This window comes from Protopterus annectens, chromosome 8.part0, assembly GCF_019279795.1.
Source record: "Protopterus annectens isolate FY-2018-M chromosome 8.part0, PAN1.0, whole genome shotgun sequence".
In the NCBI taxonomy this organism is placed as follows: domain Eukaryota; kingdom Metazoa; phylum Chordata; order Ceratodontiformes; family Protopteridae; genus Protopterus; species Protopterus annectens.
In genome coordinates this window covers 1262847243-1262866972 of record NC_056741.1, presented here as the reverse complement: position 1 = coordinate 1262866972, position 19730 = coordinate 1262847243, and positions in this window count along the sequence as shown.

The window sequence follows — 19730 nt, the reverse complement described above, 5'->3', positions numbered from 1 at the left end:
ATACATTTTCACTCACTCATGGCATACATATGTACATATGCAAAATTTGGTGGATCATTGATTTATGCATACCATGTTTTTAGGATTAGCTCCATGGTGAAGCCCATCACCACAACTCAGGTGACCCAGGTTTGATTAGCAGCTATGTAACCTTTCGGAGCTGGCATGAGAAAAGAAAGGAGAGAAGTTATGAGGCTTGTGCCTCCTTTCTCCTCTTTAGGGGATGGGAGGGGCATGTGCTATTTGGCACACAGTTCAGTAGTAAAAAACCTAGTAGACAAGTAGGATCATAGTGAGGTGCTTGCCCACAAGGATGCAGAGCCAATTTTACATGTCACTTGAAGGTGCACTGTGTACTACAGTCCCATTACATGTCAAAACCTTGGACAGTAGCATGCATGGGAAGTCATAGATAAAGAGAAAACCCTGATCCTCCTCAGAATGGTGGCAGCACTCCGGGTATGCTAGAGCCTCACCCCCAATTTACAAACAAGCTGTAGGGCTTTCCCTCAGGATGAATGATAAATAAAACAAAATACTCTCACATTGAAAACGGACATTGCATGAGTAACAGTGACCTTTTGTTGCTTAAAACATACATGTATTGAAAAAACATCTGGCAACCCATTAAAGTAAGAGACTCGCTGGGATTCTTACTCAAATAGCATATAGTGAAGCACTAATTAGCAGATATGTGAAGGGTGCAGAAATTCAAAAAACAAATGTGTAATGCATTTGCTAACAGCATGTGATAACCCACTGGGTAAAAGTGCCCCTTTTCAAGAGCAGGCCAAGAGTACTGTCTGGTGAAGTGACTTGGTCAGAGTCACCCAGAAGACAAATGTAGACAGAGGGAATCAAACCCTGTAGCGCAGGAAGCAACCCATTAACAGTTCATAACTTTACTCATCTGCCTCAAGTGCCAGAGAAACTGTTGTAACCAAAACACAGCCTGCAAAAAAAAAAATAACAAGCTAAATTATAAATGTATTTATAGTTAAAATATTAACATTAAACTTGTGAAATGCACTGTTAACATACAACAAAAGGAAGCCAAGAATTATATCTAAAGAGCATGGCTCATGTGATCATATTGATCATATTCCTGTTCACTGCTAGAGTCAACATGATATCTACTCTAGGATGTAGGAACCAAGTATTTACACACACACACACGCACATGCACACACACACACGCACACACACGCACACACACACACACACACACACACACACACACACACACACACACACACACACACACACACAAAGATGTGACCATCAGTTGCAGCTCATCGTATAACTGCATATACATCAGATGCTTGCTTGTGACTAAAAGAATAAATAAATACATAATTACTTAGAAGTGTATTTCAGCTGATTGCTATGAAAACCAGAGTACAGCCCAATGTATTCCTATGACTTCCCAATCTCTTGGTTTAATAATTAGAGAAAAACACCCAAAATTAGTAAACTATTTTAAATACTGGTCTTATATACATTGCTAGGTTAGCAAGTTTTGCATTAACAAGCATTTCCTGAAGGGTATGAAATCTAAGGCTCATATGTTTGTCATTATGTATTCACTCTAGTCCACAACAGTTTACCAAAAAGGCTTAGATTATGCAAGGAACATACCAAAATACCTGTAAACTTTTTTGTTCAAGAATCCTGGAGAAAGCCAAAACGTGCAGGGAGGGGGCAAAGGTCCACCAAAAGGGAAGATTTTTAAATATTTTCTTGTATCTATTTGTTAAGCAGTGAAAACCATTGAATAAAGTGCTCCTTTTTCAGTGATGACAGAGGAGAATGGTCTGGGTATGTGATGTCCCCTCCTCTGGGCCAGTAATCAAGGAGACTAAATCATCACCACTGACACCAGTGAGGAATGTTCACTTGGAACAAAAATAGAAACACACAGTATTTCTAGATGCAGCTGTCTGCATTAAGTACAATTTCCTTTAAGAGCACACAGGGAACACACTCAGTCCAGGAGCTGGGTTTCCCTCTCTCTCTCTCTCTCTCTCTCTCTCCCTCTCTCTCTCCAGGGTCCCAGTAAGACTCCCGACTGGAACAGCTGTAGACTTGAGTCCTCAGCCAAGTGTCCAAGCAAGTTCTTCACCACTTTCACTGTGAAATCAGTGCTCTGTGCCCCTGCTCCAAGTAGCTGACACACACCCTCTTTGAGATTTGATTTTCACACGCACACACACACACACACACACACACACACACACACACACACCTGGGAAAGGCTGCCACAGATTTACTAGCTGTGTCCCTATGCCCAGACTATAAGGTAGTTACTGCCACTAGACACTCCAAAGCCAACTACTCTAAGGCTCTTACAGGGGTACCCAATTATACTGAGTAAAATTAATATTAATACAAATGGTAATGTTGACCAAACAGCAAGGCTTTCAAGAACAGCCACACTGCCACTAAATAAATATAAGTACTCTTAAAGGTTAAAATATTCTCTAAAAGACCAGCCATGATGAAATATATTTAATAATAAATAATAAAATAACATGAAATACTAAATATCTATTTACAATAAACACCAAAGTTTCAATCACAGGAAATATTAAAAGTACACAGATGAATAGATTTGCACAGATACAGAAAAATAGTACGTAACTAATCTCACTATATTTTCCTGACTGATCTAAAGAAATATTATTCCCTTGTTACTTACTAAAGCAAGGTAAGACGAAGTAGGTGAGTGATCCTTCTATGCCGGGTTACAAAAACAGAATGCTATGAGACTTCTGTCTCATCTAGTATTAAAACTTCATTTTAGTCCTGTATTATGGAATAACATCACACACATCCGGTCATCTGACTTCTGGTTCCCATACCACACCCTTTACTAGCAATTGAACCAGAATCTAGCACATATGTGTCGATAATACACATACAAAGAGCTCTGCTAAGATCTGTTGCAGCTTTTTGAAGTCATAAAACAATTTTAGACATCCATTCTTCCAGAGTAGCAATTAGTTCACTGCTAAAGACAATACAGAAGGCTTCTTAGTACAGATTTTTTCTGTCTAACTGCATTGAGACCTGTGAGATACAATCTTTTTGGCCTAAATTAAGTAGTTTAATTTCAGGATATTTTTATAAATGTTAGCTGGGGCTGAGCTTAATCTCTTCTCTTCTAGTATTTCCTGTTACAATATAATTTCAACAGTTATAATACAGTCTGAAATACAGGTGTATTCTTTATTCTGTCCAGCAGGACCCACTGTTGGTACATTTTTTTTTAATACAAGCAGCTTTACAAATACATTTTCAACACAAATACCTGTACAAATCAGTTTGATATACAAATGGCATATAATTGTTTACAAAACTCCAGCTAGCTATGCTGGCATATGTTACACATCCCCTGCCCTACTTATCTTTCCTTAGCTGGCAATACCTCACGTCATCACAGAGTGTCTTGCTCAAAGTCACACAGTAGGCAGATGGAGGTAGAAGAATTCAAACCCTGTACTTTGGACTACAGGAAGTAATTCATTAACATCTCAGAGCCTTAAGTGCAGACAACTCTGAACCCCTTAAAAGTTAACGGAATAACAGGTGTTACATGGGCATGGATTTGAATGATAATATGAACTGTGAAATTCTAATGACTGGCATTACTAACCAACTGTAATCCACACTAATTTACTTGAAAAATATTTTTTTGCCTTATTTGTTGATAAGGCAGTCCCACTGTCCAACTTGTCCAATATCAGGGGTGACTTGGGAGCACTGTTTGGTTAAGTAACTTACTGAGAATTACTCAGTAGAGAAATGAATGTTGTAGGTCAAACCCTATACCCTCTGTAGAGGGAGCAGCTCATTAACAGCTTTGAGCTTTAGTTTTATGTCCTAACTGCCAGACAAGTTAAGGAATGACAGGGCATAAATATGACAAAATCAGTGAAGTTCTGCAAAATTAGAGACAGATAAGAGACGGTGTGCTTTAATTGGTTAAAAAAATAACATATTTTGCATTTCCATGCATTTTCTGAACAACAAAAACTATGAAGCTCAAGTGACTGTCATTACTGACTGATTGTAATCCTAGTCTGTGATTTATCAAAACTGTAGTTAATGAACTTCTACCTGTTTGTGCAGAGGATTAAGGCTCTGATCTTTTACTGAGCTTCTCCCTGTAGCCAAAGGTATAGTGTTTGATTTTCTCCAACTCCATTTGCTTGCTGTGTGAGTTTGATCAAGTGACTTAAACAGACAGTGCTCCTGGATTGCCCCTTTACCTGATTAACAAAATATTCTCTGCATGACTAAATGTAATTCACTGAGGTTTGCCTCAAAATGTTTTCTATGTGTGTATATATATATATATATATATATATATATATATATATATATATATATATATACACACATATATGAGAGAAGGGCACAGACTCCACTGTGCACCTACACTGACACTGACACACAGAATCCCAATGTGAAAATGTTGAAACTACAAATACTAACAAGTTCTGTTCATTATACAGGGGTTACCTCAGAGTAGAGCAAACTATCTACAAGCCGCCTTCACACTCCCTGCTAATTATATATACTAATTCCAAGATCACACAATCCCCGGGAAAAGGGAAAATTTCCCTACCAAGGAATCATTGATCTTGCACACCTGCCAACCATCTCTGGCCATCAATCAAATGGTGTCGACCGAGGAGGTGTCAGTGTAGGTGCACAGTCAGCCCAGTGCCTTATTCCAATACACACACACACACACACACACACACACACACACGCACGCACACATACACACACACACCTGCCAACCATCTGTGGCCATCAATCAGATGGTGTCGACCAAGCAGGTGTCAGTGCAGGTGCACAATCAATCCAGTGCGTGCGCACACACACACACACACACACACACACACACACACACACACACATATATATATATATATAGATGTAGGTTTACCTTTAAAACCGCAAATCACAGTGGTTCGAGTGCTCATATGAGCGACTCAAAACCATGAAGCTGTAAATGTCGACAGTCCTTAATGTTCGAAAAACAGCAAATCAAAAAGCAGATTTGCTGTTTTTCAAACATTAATGTCAAAGAAAAAAAAACAAAATGTAAAGCAGGAGGGCAAGCCACCCTGCACCCCCCTACTTTATTATTCTAACTCCAAGATCGCACTACAGTGGGGACAGAAACCATTTCCCGATCCCCACTATAGTGCAATCCACCCCAGAATGTCAAATGTGCAATGAGCGTATCTCACTGTGCATTCGCTCATTGCACATTCAAACCTTTTTCCGTTCGGCGTTTGCAAACTTTGCAGACTGCCTTTCGGAAATGTTCTGTACGCTCTTCTGCAATACGTGGTTTTAAAGGTAAACTATATATATATATATATATATATATATATATATATATATATATATATGTGTGTGTGTGTGTGTGTGTGTGTGCGTGTGTGTGTGTGTGTGTGTATATACAGATAGATATCAGAGATAGAGATAGGTAGATAGCCAATAAAAATGGTTGTGAATTCACAAAAACTTTAAATGACTAGTTGTTGCAAGGTTAGTTTCATCTACTAATCCCCAGCATTTACACACATCAAGGAATCAGTTTGCTTAGCTAAACTGCCCAGGATTCAATCCACCAAACAAATGTAAGACTAAGTGTTTCCCTATTTTTGGGGGCAAGCACCCCACACTCCCTGAACTTTTATATATTAACTCCATGTTCATACAAACATGAAGAAGGAAAAAATCTCCCAAAATGAGGGAATCACTGATGGAACACACTTAGAAACTGCACCAGCAATGATTTCCCAATCCCCATAGAAAATAATGACTGAGTTCTACATCAGGAAGCTGAACTTAGCAAATGGATCCTCAGAGAGTTGTAGCTCAAGGAAGTGGAAGCAAGCCATAATGAACTGCCCCATTTCACTTGAAGAAACTTCAGAAATTTTGTTTACAATGACCAGTAATTTAGCATTGCTAATTATAACATTACTTAGTTTAAAACACAAATACATTATTCTCAAGAACTACAGTTTTGTAGTCTTCCCTATGTTAATTGTAATGTGCACAATAAACTATTGTAGAACCATGGTAAAAATTCTGGCAGATTTACTAACATAATACTCCATTTCATAATTGTTGAATAATCAGGAAATAGAGCTCGTAGTCTTAGGTTTATACAGCACTGGTACTATGCAGCCAGGAAAACAACCAGTATGTAGGATGGTATGAGAATGCAGGTTCTGAAACTCTGATAGCACAAAAATAAATTTACTACAAACAAGGTATATAGGGTTCTTGATCACAGAATTCCCACATTTTGTTGTACCTTATACTGTCGTCTTTACTTGTGAATTGATACTGGATTTTGGTATAATGAAATGGAGACCAAGATGGACAGACGGACAAATAGGCAACATATCTGAGGGAACATTCCTACTCTGAAGCAACACATTATTAAGCAGTCTTGACAATAATGATTTTACGTGTATATTAATTGCTTCCAGGTACTGAATATTATGGCAGCTTGATGTAGTCACAGCGTGATATATAATTTTACAATGCAAAAGGCAACATTTTTTCCCTAATAATTCACAACATTCTTCTCAGATATGGATGCATGGTATACTCATGTATAATTATCTATATACATCATCAGTCTTTAGTAAATACCTTATTTCAGTTAGCAATAACAAGAAAAGAGAAAATGTTAATAAGATCCCAGTAATTTGCTGCTCAGTATTCCAGTCCTTCGAGCTTTTCATTTGGAATGTCACTAGTCAACAGCATGATTCAGTTACTCCTGGTAAACAGACTAGTCGAGCTACCAACATACATATATACTGTTAATGCATATAGGTAAATGTGTTTAACCTCAATGGACCTATTACAAACTCAGACCATGTAGTATATGTGTACCAAGAAAGAAAATAGTGCATATAGTGATAACAACAGCAGCATTCTACAATGGATAGAGTATTAAATGATGGGTAACAAATAATAAAATAATTCTACAACTGAACTGAGATAGATCGCTAATAATTTAATCATCATCATCATTATTAACCAAGTTTATCTGCTATTCTACACCATCTTCTTATGTAGGACTGAATAATGTAGTAAATGAGTGTGCCCTTATGTGTGTGGTGTGTCTGTTGTAGCATACTGTGCTGGGTCCATTCTAGGATGTGTCATAATTCATGCTGCATAAATAACATTGTAAGTAATACTGTGCTGTGTTTAAAATTATGTCTTGTAAATGATTTGTAGATATTGTACAAACTTTTTTTGTTCTATAAGAAAAGACAAATATGTTTCTGTATTAGAATGAGGGGTTCCTTCAAACAGTTCTGTTAGCAATCAATTACCTAGTTAGTTTAATGTATAAAAATATGGCTTAAAAAAGAGGATAAGCTACGGTAGCGTTGTCGCCTCACAGTAAGACGTTGTCCTGTTCAATTCTCAGCTAAAGTGTCTTCTGTGTGGAGACATGCGTGAATGGGCGTACCTTCGTTGAAGGTTGTGCATCAGGCCTGGCAAGTCGGTATGTAAAAATCTACTGCCAATCATTAGCGGACCGGAGTTCCGCTGTGGCGACCCCTAACCGTGAAAAGCCGAAAGAAACAACAACGTCCCTGAGGATTAGAGATGTTAGCCTGTTGCTGAAGAGACAATTTTGTGCAAGGAACAGCGGTTCTAGGATGTGTGCTGTGGAAGTGAAGGTACAACTTAAAGGAGTCTGAGATACTCTGCTAAGAATCCAGCCAAGAGGAAACTGCTTGAATTTATTTTGGGACTGAACCCAAACTTGTATGAAAGACTGCACAGTTTGGCTTCTACTTTTTTACATGTCCTAAAAGAGTTTGCACCACTGAACTGTTTCTTTGCATTCTGTTTTAATGGAAAGTCATTATTTCATGGACAAAGTGCCTCTGCTGCCTTGCTTTGATAGTACATTGTGGGTGCAGTAGGCAAAACTGGCATATAATTTTCTATGCCAATAAGGGTACCAAGTTTGCCTTTTGCTGTTTGATATTTTTTTCCTCGGCTGTAGATATAGCAGGATTGTGGTGTGGGCTAGGAGTTTTGTGTTTTTTATGACTGGACATCTGTGCTATAGAAATATGGCTATACAAAAACACTAACAGTCAATTCACTATCTACTCCACAAATGCTACTCCAATTTCTCCAGTGGCACAGGCTAAGCTATTGGGAATAACCATAGACTCCCACCTAAAATTTGATAGTCATCTGAACTTAACTATTAAAAAAGTACATGCCAAACTGGGTCACTCTACCGTATCAAACCATTTCTTACCAACAACACAAGATCAGCCATTGCTCGCTCCCAACTTCTATCCACCCTACTCTATGCATCTCCCATTCTGACTAATCTCAACAAAACTGAACTAAGCAAAATGGAAGCTTGCTATAACAGAATTGCCCGCTTTGCTGCAAATTGCTCATATAGAACTCATCACTGTACTGCTTTGAGACAGCTCCACTGGCTTGAACTGCCCAACCTCCTAACCTACAATCAGCTCTGCCTCTGTTATTCTATCTATTACCTCCCCAATAAGAGTCCTGCCCTCAAAAACCTAGTACAACATCACTCAGCCAAAAGGCCTCTTAGATCATCAAGCAAACTACTACTAGAAGTCACCAACAGCTACAATAGCTTTGGAGATGCACTATATAGTAGTTTGGTGGCTAAAAAATGGAACTCTGTCCCTACTAGCATTCAAAACACATCATCCAAAGCCTCCTTTAAAGACCTCATCAGGCAACATCTCAAGCAAAGTTGGCAGTGCCATGATTGCTCCCCAGGCTAGTGAAAGCGGATAACATATACATACTAAATCTAGAGCAATTGATAATAGTTTTTCAATCTTACTCACAAACACTGGCTAATCTGCAATGTATGTACTGTACCTGTGTACTATGTATGTATTCTACCTACATTCCAAAGTTCAGCCGTACACCACAAATCTATTACTTACCTTTATTTTTAAAATTAATACTTTTTTGATTGTTCTCTCCACTGTAACTGTTTGTGCCGCATACCACTGTAAAAACATGTCTCTTGTAATTTGTGTGTATACTGATTATGTCTAAATAACTAAATGTGTCTGTAATTTTTCTTTGTGGAGCTTTTCTCCCCAGGCCTCTGCTGAAAAAGGGCCTTTTCGGCTCAGTCAGACACCCCTGGTTAACAAATGTAAAATAAAATAAAATAAATAAATAAAATAAATGGCAACAATGAAAGAACTGCTGCTGAAACTAAAAGAATGGCCATGGCTATGCTGAAGACCATTCCACCTCTTAAACAATCAACTAGGAGGGAAGACTTCAAAGCACACCTTGGGGCTTTTAAATGTAATGCCCACCAGGAAGGATGGAATCAGTGACTGTGTTAGAATCCTCTCCACCCAACTAGCTGGTGAACTGTTAAGGGCCTTCATGAACATGAAAGGAAATGAATATCAGGACTGTGATAAGGTTACTAATCACTGTTAGCTCAAGCCAGTGTTATCTGGCAGACACAAGCTCAGATGTTTCACAGCTGGATATTTCTCCTAGCAAAATATGACCTTAATTCCAAAATTTAAAGCATGTACTTATACTATGGTAATCATCTGAGCATCAACATACTAAAAGCAAAATGACAGAAGTGCTGACTCAACTCCTTAATCTCCACTTATGAGACGGCGACCTCCGTCTCTGCTATGTTTAATAAGGCAATGACTGAACCAGGACTTGAACAAGGAAAATATAACTATTTAATCGGATATAAACACATACATATATCCAAAATACAGACGGTTAAGCGCTTTCATCTGCATAAGCAGACTTCCTCAGAACAGTGAAAACAGTTCCTATTTAAAAACTTTTTGGTGCCACAAATCCAACATGTTTAAAATGAATTAATTTAAAGTGCCAGTGCATATAGCTTGATTCCTACCCATTCTATAGCTGATATCCTCACATTTCTCCTAACTTTCTCAACATATTATATTACAATAAAAATATATACTAAAAAAGCTTTGCTCAAATATATAGATAGTAACCATAGTATAAAAATTCATTAAAAATTTTTTTTTTACAACCTGCACAATAAATAAACAATAATTCATAATGTTTAAAACATAATATGATATTTAAAAACATTTAAAAAGCATATAAATTACTTCATCATTTGATCCGATAAAACTACTGTATGTGTACACTCTATAATAACTGCAAGAATGGTTTAATAGATATAAAGGTAGAAAACTGGACTAAAAGAAAACTATAAATGTCCAGAAATTGTACTAAGAGATGTAAAACACACATACACACACACACACACACACACACACAGACATATATATATATATATATATATATATATATTTTTTTTTTTTTTTCTCTATGGTACGGCTTCGTTGACTCTACTTAGGTCGACATTTTTTAGCTAACAAAATTTGATCAAGTAAACAGATGATTGACAGGTGTGCAAGACTGCAGAACTGTCAGGGTAGAGAAACATGCCCTTTCTCTGAGACTGTGCATCTTGGAGTTTTATATATATATAATTATCAGGGGGAGCAGATGGCCTTATGGCCTTGACTCTTGCAAAAAATAATGTTTTATTTGTTGATTAGGGCATACCTAGTAGCTTGTTGGCATTTGCAAAATCGATATTTCAGTTTTGACTTTGCAAATGTCACAATTTTGGTGCTTAAGTCAATATTAGTGCATATATATATATATATATATATATATATACACCTACTCTCTCTGTCTCTCTCTCTCTCTCTATATATATATATATATATATATATATATATTTATGCACACACAAACATACATATATAATATATATATATATATATATATATATATATATATATATATATATATATATAGTTCCCCTGTAGAATCTCGAATTGCTGAAAGCTCGAAATTCATAAGCTCGAGACCAGAATCTCGAGTTTCCAGCAACTCGAAATTCTAAAGCGTACCAAAAAGACATTCTAAAAATGTCTTCACAATGTTTTCGCAGAGGGGCAGGCCCCCCTGCACCCCCCACACCCCCCTACTTAAATATACCAACTCCGAGATTGCACTACAACAGGGATGAGGGAAATCTCCCGTTCTGCGCTGTATGCAGAATCGCACAACAGGAGAATTTCCATTCCTCTGCTATAGTGCGGTCACGGAGCTGAGATATTTAAGCAGGGGCAGTGCAGGGGGAATCGACCCCCTGCATACATGAAAGTAAACTTGTTTTTTTTTTGTATGCTTTTCTTCCCTTCACAATTTTGAGTTACTGAAAACTCGAGATTCTGGGCTCTAGCTTCTGAATTTCGAGCTTTCAGTAACTCGATCTTGTGAAGGGGAACTATACACACACACACACACACATATATATATATATATATATATATATATATATATATATATATATATATATATATATATATATATTTATACATGCATACATATGTGTGTGTGCATGTTTGTGTAGGCACAAAGAAAAAGACAGGTGCAGAGGACAAACCTATAACATTTAAACAGATATAGCAGGCGGCAGAACCAGCAGAAGAAATGAAGTTACACAGCAAAATATTGCAAACTGAAAGTTTTGCAGAACAGGGAACAAATTGACTGGCAGAAGTGAAAAGAAGAAATAAATCATTGACAAGGCATATTGCAGGGGAATGAAGTCAGAAAATACAGAAGATGCACAATTTGAACATAATTCTAAACTTTTTGTGATGCTATTTAAGAAAGGCCTGGAAATGGAGAATTTTAAGCATCAGGTGAGTCCTGAGTAGGAGAAACTTACCAATAAGAAATACTTCAGTAATGAAGTTAAAGAGAAAACATCAGTACATACTTAAAGTTCTAAACCCATCTTGGTCATTTTAAGACATAAACCTGAAATAAGGATAGGCTACTGGTAACGGTTTCTGTTAGTAAGGAAAAAAGCAGACCTGAAGCTAAATCATTTATAGAGGTAGAACAGTCTAGAGAAGAAAAAGAAACTGAGAGGGTGGTATTTGCACACAGGCAGCCTTAAACGGAAACATGTGGTTCTCTGTATTAGGTTTGTAAAGGAAAGAAACAAGAAAAACATAAATGAGATAGAGATAGCAACTGACACCAAACAATACTGGTATGAATTGCTTTTCTTGAGAGAATAATTAGATACCCAAATGCCAGTGGTCTTACTAGTAGAATAGGAAGCAGTGCCTTTTACCTCACAAGTGACTGACCATAGAAAACTCCAGAGTTGGTTGACCTCCAGGTAAGCAGTATAAACAAGGAAAATTACAACTAAAGTTGCAAGGGAAGACACTGAACAAGGTGTTCCTACTTCTTAGTGTACTCTGAGTTACAAAATGACCATATTAATTTTATTTGTTATAAAATATTCACTTTAATGGATGTGCACAACAGTGCTACCTCCAATACTGTCTTTGTATATTTCTTAAACATTCATTTTTAACCCATGCATACTGACAGTACAAATAATCCATTGTTGAACTCTTGATATGTCCCTCTTATAACCTTATAAATGCTTTTTCTTTAATATGACTAATGTTATTTGGTTATGTAACCGTGGAGCTTTACTCCCTGGGCCTTCAATGAAAAGGAGTTTGAATTCCCAGCCAGGCTTCCCAGTAAACAAATGTAAATAAATAAATAAATAATTGTATAGAGTAAGTAAGGAGAGACAAAAAGTAGTATGTCTGCTTTAGTGCCTAAACTTTTCAGAAATCTAGTGATAAGGCTAGCAGATGTTCATTGGAAGGACTTCTGGAAATAGTCTAAAACATGGATCCTAGCAATGATTTACTGGTCAGGAATAAAGAAGGAAGTTAGAACTTCTGATCTGTATTCTGTATGGACTGGATGTCATTATACAAACCCTCACCTAAGCTTTAAAAATAATTGTATCCCAATATCTGTCATACAGGTGTCACTTGAATGTATTGTAAAAGAAATTTGGGGTATTGCTAAAATCTAACAATGGGCTTCAACACATTCTGCTTTTTAGGATTATGCATCTAAGTACCTTGAGGCTATTCCTCTGTGTAAGAAGAATTGATAGCCAGGGAGTAAATCTTATTACTTTGCAGAGTAGGGAGGAAATACTCACCAACCAGGGGACTTTCATCATCATCTTCTTTCGGCTGTTCATGTTAGGGATCACCACAGCAAATCATCTGTTTCCGTTTCTTCCTGTCCTCTGCAACTTGCTCTGTCACACCAACCACCTGCATATCCTCTCTCACCACATCCATAAACCTTTTCTTAGGCCTTCCTCTTTTCCTGTTACCTGGTAGCTTCATCCTTAGCATCTTTTTCCCCGATATACTCAGCATCCCTCCTCAGCACATGTCCAAACCAACGTAATCTTGCCTCTCTGGCTTTTTCTCCAAACCTTTCAACCTTTAATGTCCAAAATAATGAACACATTTTGTCAATGCTTTAAGATCAAGAAATTGAAAAAACTCTGGTGTACCATCCCTAGATGGATGGGTCAGTGGAGTGTTTTAACCGAATATTAAAATCCATGCTAAGAAAAGTTAAGGTTAATGGTGAAAACCGGGACCAGTTAATACTCTACTTCTTGTTTCCCATTAGAGAAGTAAGTACCACAAGCCTTGATGGGGTTCTGTGCTTTTGATTTACCCTCATGGACTGTTAGATATTGCCAGAGAAACATTGGAAGAAGAGAAAACTTCATTTAACATTGTCATGGAATGCTCGATTTGAGAGGTAAGCACTATTAAGGATGGCAAGAACTTCAAAGTGTGTCTAGATAAAACTGTATATGGCCAGGCCTCATGTTTCCTGTGATCATTTCCTAGTACTATTCTTATGTCCCAATGACAACTTACAAGACAGGCTAAATTGTTGATATGCATTGTTTGAGAGCATAAGGAAATAGCCCAGACTGCCCAACAAGAGGTGTATAATAGAAATGTAAGGACCAGGAAATTCAAAGCTGGAAACCAGCTGTTAGTTTTACTCCCCCACTGAAGAAAAGCTTTTTGATAAATGTTGGGGTCCATTTGAAATAGTGGAGAAAAAGTAAATTATGTAAACTGCAAGAAAGAAGACCAAAACAGATATACCATACTGGTATTCAGAAGCTGGTGTTCAAAAGAAGGTGGAGAAAGAAAACTGATCTTTGAACCTGCTGTGCAGATAGATAACACACTATCTAACCCATAGAAACAAGAGATGAGACTTTTATGTTAAGAAACAAGGAAGCGTTTGCAGAACTTCCTGGCAGAGCAAACTTGATTCATTCAACATCATATTGAGACCAATCTTGAAGAAATGTGTTAACTTAAAACCTTACAGAATATTGGAGAAATGCTGTGCAATAAGAAGAACACCATTGCTTACATTAGAAGTGAAAGAGGAGTCAAAAAACAAGTGAAATCATCCCCTAGGTTTAGTCCTAAAGCTTAATGGAACAATCAGGTTTTATAATGATTTTACAAAGCTGAACGGCATTTCAATACTGCTACCCAGTTCCCAGTACAGATAAACGCAATGGTTTGAGAAGACAAGGTTCTTGACTGCACTACAACTAATACAAGGCTCATCCCACAACAGTGCTACACCCAAGGGTTTCCCGCAAAGGGAGTCAATATAGTATAGTGCATCAGGTCTTGCCCTAGGATGGGTCAAAACTGATGTTGTATAAATAATATTGTAAATAGTATTATGATTGACATTTATGATTGACGTGTTAACAATGATGTCTTGTAAATAATGTAAATAAATATCACTGTACAGAAAATATGTTATTCTTTAACGAAAGACAGGCATGTCTCTATATTAGGATGAAAGGTTATTTTTAGCAGTGCTGATAATAAGCAATTACATGTTTATGTGCAAAAATGAGGTATGTGGCCCTGGAGAGCAGGGATATTGGCTTCTCCTTGAAAGGGGATCTTTTTGATTTGAACTGCAGTTACAGGGACTGCACTATGGAAAAGAAGACACAACCTGAAAGAGCTTAGGGGAATCTGGACATATTGTGCTGAAACTCCAGCCAGGAAGAAACTACCTAAATTTACTTTTGGACTAATCCTAAACCAATATGATAGACTACAAAGTTTGTGTGCTATTTTTGTTTCACATCCCAAAGGCTTTTACACCACTGAACTGTTATTTTGTCTTCTGATTTCATAAAAAAACACAATTATTTAATTGTCAAAATGCCTCTTCTGCCTTGTTTTGATGCACACAGGAAGTCAAATGGTGTCTGTGAAAGAAAGGGTCCAGAAGGATATCCCTGAAGCCAAGAGGGATGAGGAATGGTGTCATGTATGTGTAGCCTTGCAGAACTGGCTTGTTGAGCCATCTGAAGTACCTATTGGAATGGATAAGAAGATTTATAGTTTTGTAAATTATTTTATTTTGGATTATAGAAAGACTGTAGTGAAACATTTTTTCTTTCCTGTCATTTTCTTTGCAAGAAGCTGAACTTTTCATTTTACATGTAAATAAGCCTGCTTAAACTGAAGAAATGCCGACGTACTGTTTCCTTTGAAGACTGCAGTGTACTATGTTGGTGGACTGCAGTCTACAAACCAAGAATTTTAAGCTTCCTAACAGTGCTCTGCCTGCAAGTTAAAGACAAGGGATAGTATAACCACAGGCTGAGAAAAGCTAGCCTATATCAACCACACAAAAGCATATTAAGGCTTTTCTAGGCCTGGTGAATTATTATTCCAATATTTCTTACTATGTTACCCTCACTTACCTCCAAATGGCCTAACCAAGGGTAATGCTGTAGTGAAATGCAACTCACAGCTGATAATGAACATGCTTTTATAAAGCTGAAAAATTTCCTGTGCTCAGGACCTATATGTACATATATTGCCTGATTTCTCCAAAGAGTTCCTGTTACATGCTGATGTCTCTCTGAAGTTGGTATCAGTCTGGTATTGTCACATATTGCAGAGGGGGAGGAGCATCCCACGTGTTACATCAGCAGAAAGTTCAGTAATGTTAAGAAATGATATTCAGAGACAGAAGGGGAATGTCTGGTGATCAACTGAGCCCTCTCTACCCTTAGATATGACTTGCTAGGAAGAGATTTTATACTTCATACAGACTGTGCTCTTCTTTCATATCTTTAGAGACAGAAGGACAGCAACTAACCATTACATTAGACATCAACCCTCTAACACTACAATGTTAGAATTAAGCATCATCAAAGCTACAGCAACCTTAAGGCAGATAAAATATCTAGGCCATACTGTTTATTTACTGGGGCTCAAACTAATGATTCTCTGCTGGGGGGGGGATATCATGTGTGATGACTGCTGAACCTTGAGATCACTGTCCTTTTAAGGCTAAGACATGACAGGCAAACAGGAATAAGGTAGGAAGTAATCGTAAACAGCTACAGGAAAAAGTATTTTAGGCCTATTGCCCTGCTAAGAGTTAGATTACTTAATCTGTGGATGGACAGAGGAAACCAGAAGGAGTCTCCAGGGAGCAGCAAAGCAGTGGCCTGGAACTCCGCTCTATCTGACAAGTCTCAAACCAACATAGGAGTACCACATGGCAGTATATTAGGTCCACTACTTTTCAATATTTTTACTAAAGATATGTTCCATCATACAAATAAATACTATTACTGCAATAAGCAGATGACTCCTCATTAGTCTGTAGTGCTTCAAAGCTATAGTCTCTCATTTCTCGACTTTATTTGTCTATCAATACATTAATACTATGACTGCAAAAATCCAAACCAATAGTTAAGGAGAAAAAAAAAAACAAGCATATGGTCTTTGACCAAAAAGCAAAATTAACTCTAACTACTCCCATATGTATTAACAACAACACGGTTCAAATAGTTCATCAAAATTATGTATCTTGGTGTAGCCATTGATAGTTGTCATACTTTTAGCAAGCATATCAACAGCATAATACTGGGCATACTAAAGACTTGGAGACCTGTTTATCTCCATCCACTAAAAATACCTTTGCCAACTCACTGCTGCAGCTCAAACTATTTTATGGGATGCCTGCCATTGCCAACCTTAATAAGAGAACATCTGCATACTGTAAGATAAATACTTAGGAGTTTACTTTGTTTAGACCTTCATATCTCAAAATACTTCAAACCTTTCAAGCAGTCATGTCAATCCCACCACACACTGTAATGCTTACCTGCATAAATTGTGTTATCAACTGACCCTTACGTTATATTTAAAATACATTTTTCCCTTTCACATGCATCTTATTCTGCAACTCGTACCACTGAATATTAATTTCACTTACTTATTTCTTAATTTCTTTTCCTTTACCTAATGCTACTGCCAAATTCTTAATAAACTACTTCTGCTATATTGTTTTTTCTCCTCCTATTTTCAACTCCTACTATTTCAGTCATAGCAAATTTGTACTTACACGTCTGACATTGCTACACTTATGTTTGCATTATGTATCTTGTTTTCATATGTTGAAATTATCTTTTGTTTTATATACATTGCATTTTCCTGTTTTATATTTGTATGTTTCCCTTGGGTCCCCTCTGAAGATGAGCTCTGCCTAGTAGGACTAACCCGGCCACTTGAATGTCAATAAATAAGTAAAGTTGAATGCTGTCCCTGAAAGATAGCATCCACAAGGATATCTGCAAATCCAAAGGGATGAAGAATTGTGTCCTGTATGTTAATCTTTCCAGACATGTTTTTTAGTGAACTGCTAGAAAAACAAATTGGAATGGATGACAAGAGTGGAAATTGTTTTGTTTTGAATTATGGAAGCACATGATGAATCACTTATTTTGTTTTGTCATTCCCCTCACTTTTTTGTAAGAATCTGATCTTTACATTTTAGCTGTAAATAAACCTACCTAAACTGAAGAAGTACTAAGCTAGTGTCAAGATGTCTTTCCAGGTACTCCACAAGTAGTACAAGCATTACAGCTGAATCTAATATGTGACAGACTGTTTAAGGAGATATACAGAAATAGATTGTACTTCAGTTTCATATAGATATGGCTGGAGAGTTATACTTTACATAATAGTAATACTGGCACAACATATTTACTCACACACACATAGTAAATGTACTTTTGTATAGGTGTAACACTCTTTAACTGTATACAAATCTCACTTCAGAAGAATAGAGGACTTTTATTTATTTTATTATTATTTATTAATTTATTTTATTTTACATTTCTTTACCAGGAAAGTCCGACTGGATATATGTCCATTTTCAGAGGAGGCCCAGGGAGAAAAGCTCCAGAAAGCAGAGTATAAATACATTAGGAACAATAGAAACATTTAGAGATAAGTATAATATGCAGTTTTCAGTAGGGTGACAAACATGGATAAAACATAGTAGACAACATCAAAATCATGCGGCATCAATTTCAGACAATAATACATGGAGTTGTGGGCTATGTCCCTTCAAGAATTCATACACTTATTAGAGTATAAGATTGAACTGCTTAGGGAGAGTTTGTAGGAACAGCGGGTGGTGATTAGTCGGGGTTTAAGCCATGTTTGTCAACCACTGAATTAATCTGGGTTTGCATACAAAAGCAAGGAAAGTTTTGCACAGATTCTGACATTTTAAGGAAGCACATGACAATTGAATGAAATTCTTGCAAAACTAGAGGGGTTAAACTGTCACAAGGGCTATACTCTTTGTAATGGACGTGTTTTCTTTTTCATACTTGCTGACAGTTACTTTTGGTCCTTTTACTTTGTCTGTAATCACACATTTTGGGGAGGGGTACGAGGGGAAAAAGAAGGCGAGCTATGATTCTAACAGTGGCATTGCATTTCCAAGCAGATGAAACTGTAAAATGACCCCAGGATTTATATTTTAGCGTTTTTTTTAACATCAACCTCAAGCATGGCAGCCAACAATATTTAACCGTGGCAGGAAACATTCATGGCAAAATTAACGTTGTTATACAAGCAAAGAATTCAAAGGAATGCTACATTTCTATGTTCTTGTCTACATCCCATGTATATTGCATGAAAATGCTCTTAACAAGCAGGAGGAACCTGGTTATGATTACTGTATCTAGTACCGTATTTCATAAGTAAGTGAACTGTGTTAAATATAGTATAGAATAGAGTGCATGTTAGGCTGGAAACCTCAGAGTAAATGCACAGTTACTCATGGTGTATACAGACTAGTTTTGGGTAGGAGAATGATATTTCAGGCTTATAGACCTCATCATCATCATTATCAGCTCTCTATTTCCCATTTTCTACATGGGTGTGGGGTGTCATGTCAACCGTCACCATATCTCTCCACTCAGTGCTACTAATCTACCTTCTTTTGACAATCATGACTGTTTGTCGTAGATCTTTTCTCACACAATCCAGCCATCACTTTGCTGGATGTCCTTGATTCCTCTTGCCTTCTTCCTTTCTGTCCCATGTCTTATTTACTAAACTGTCCTCTGGTTATCCCTTCGTGCACCACAATAATTTGTTCTCCTTGACCTTCTCTGCAACTGGAGCTGCTTGGGGTTCTGATCTGATGTCCTCATTTCTTCATCTGTCCCACAGTGTGCATCCTACCACCCACTTCAGGCACTTCATTTCCATCACCTCTAGCTTCCTAAACTGCTCTGCCTTCACTGCCTTCATTTCTGTACCATACAATAGTACTGGACGCATCACTATTTTGTACACCTTACTTTTCAGCTAGCTTCTCTGGCA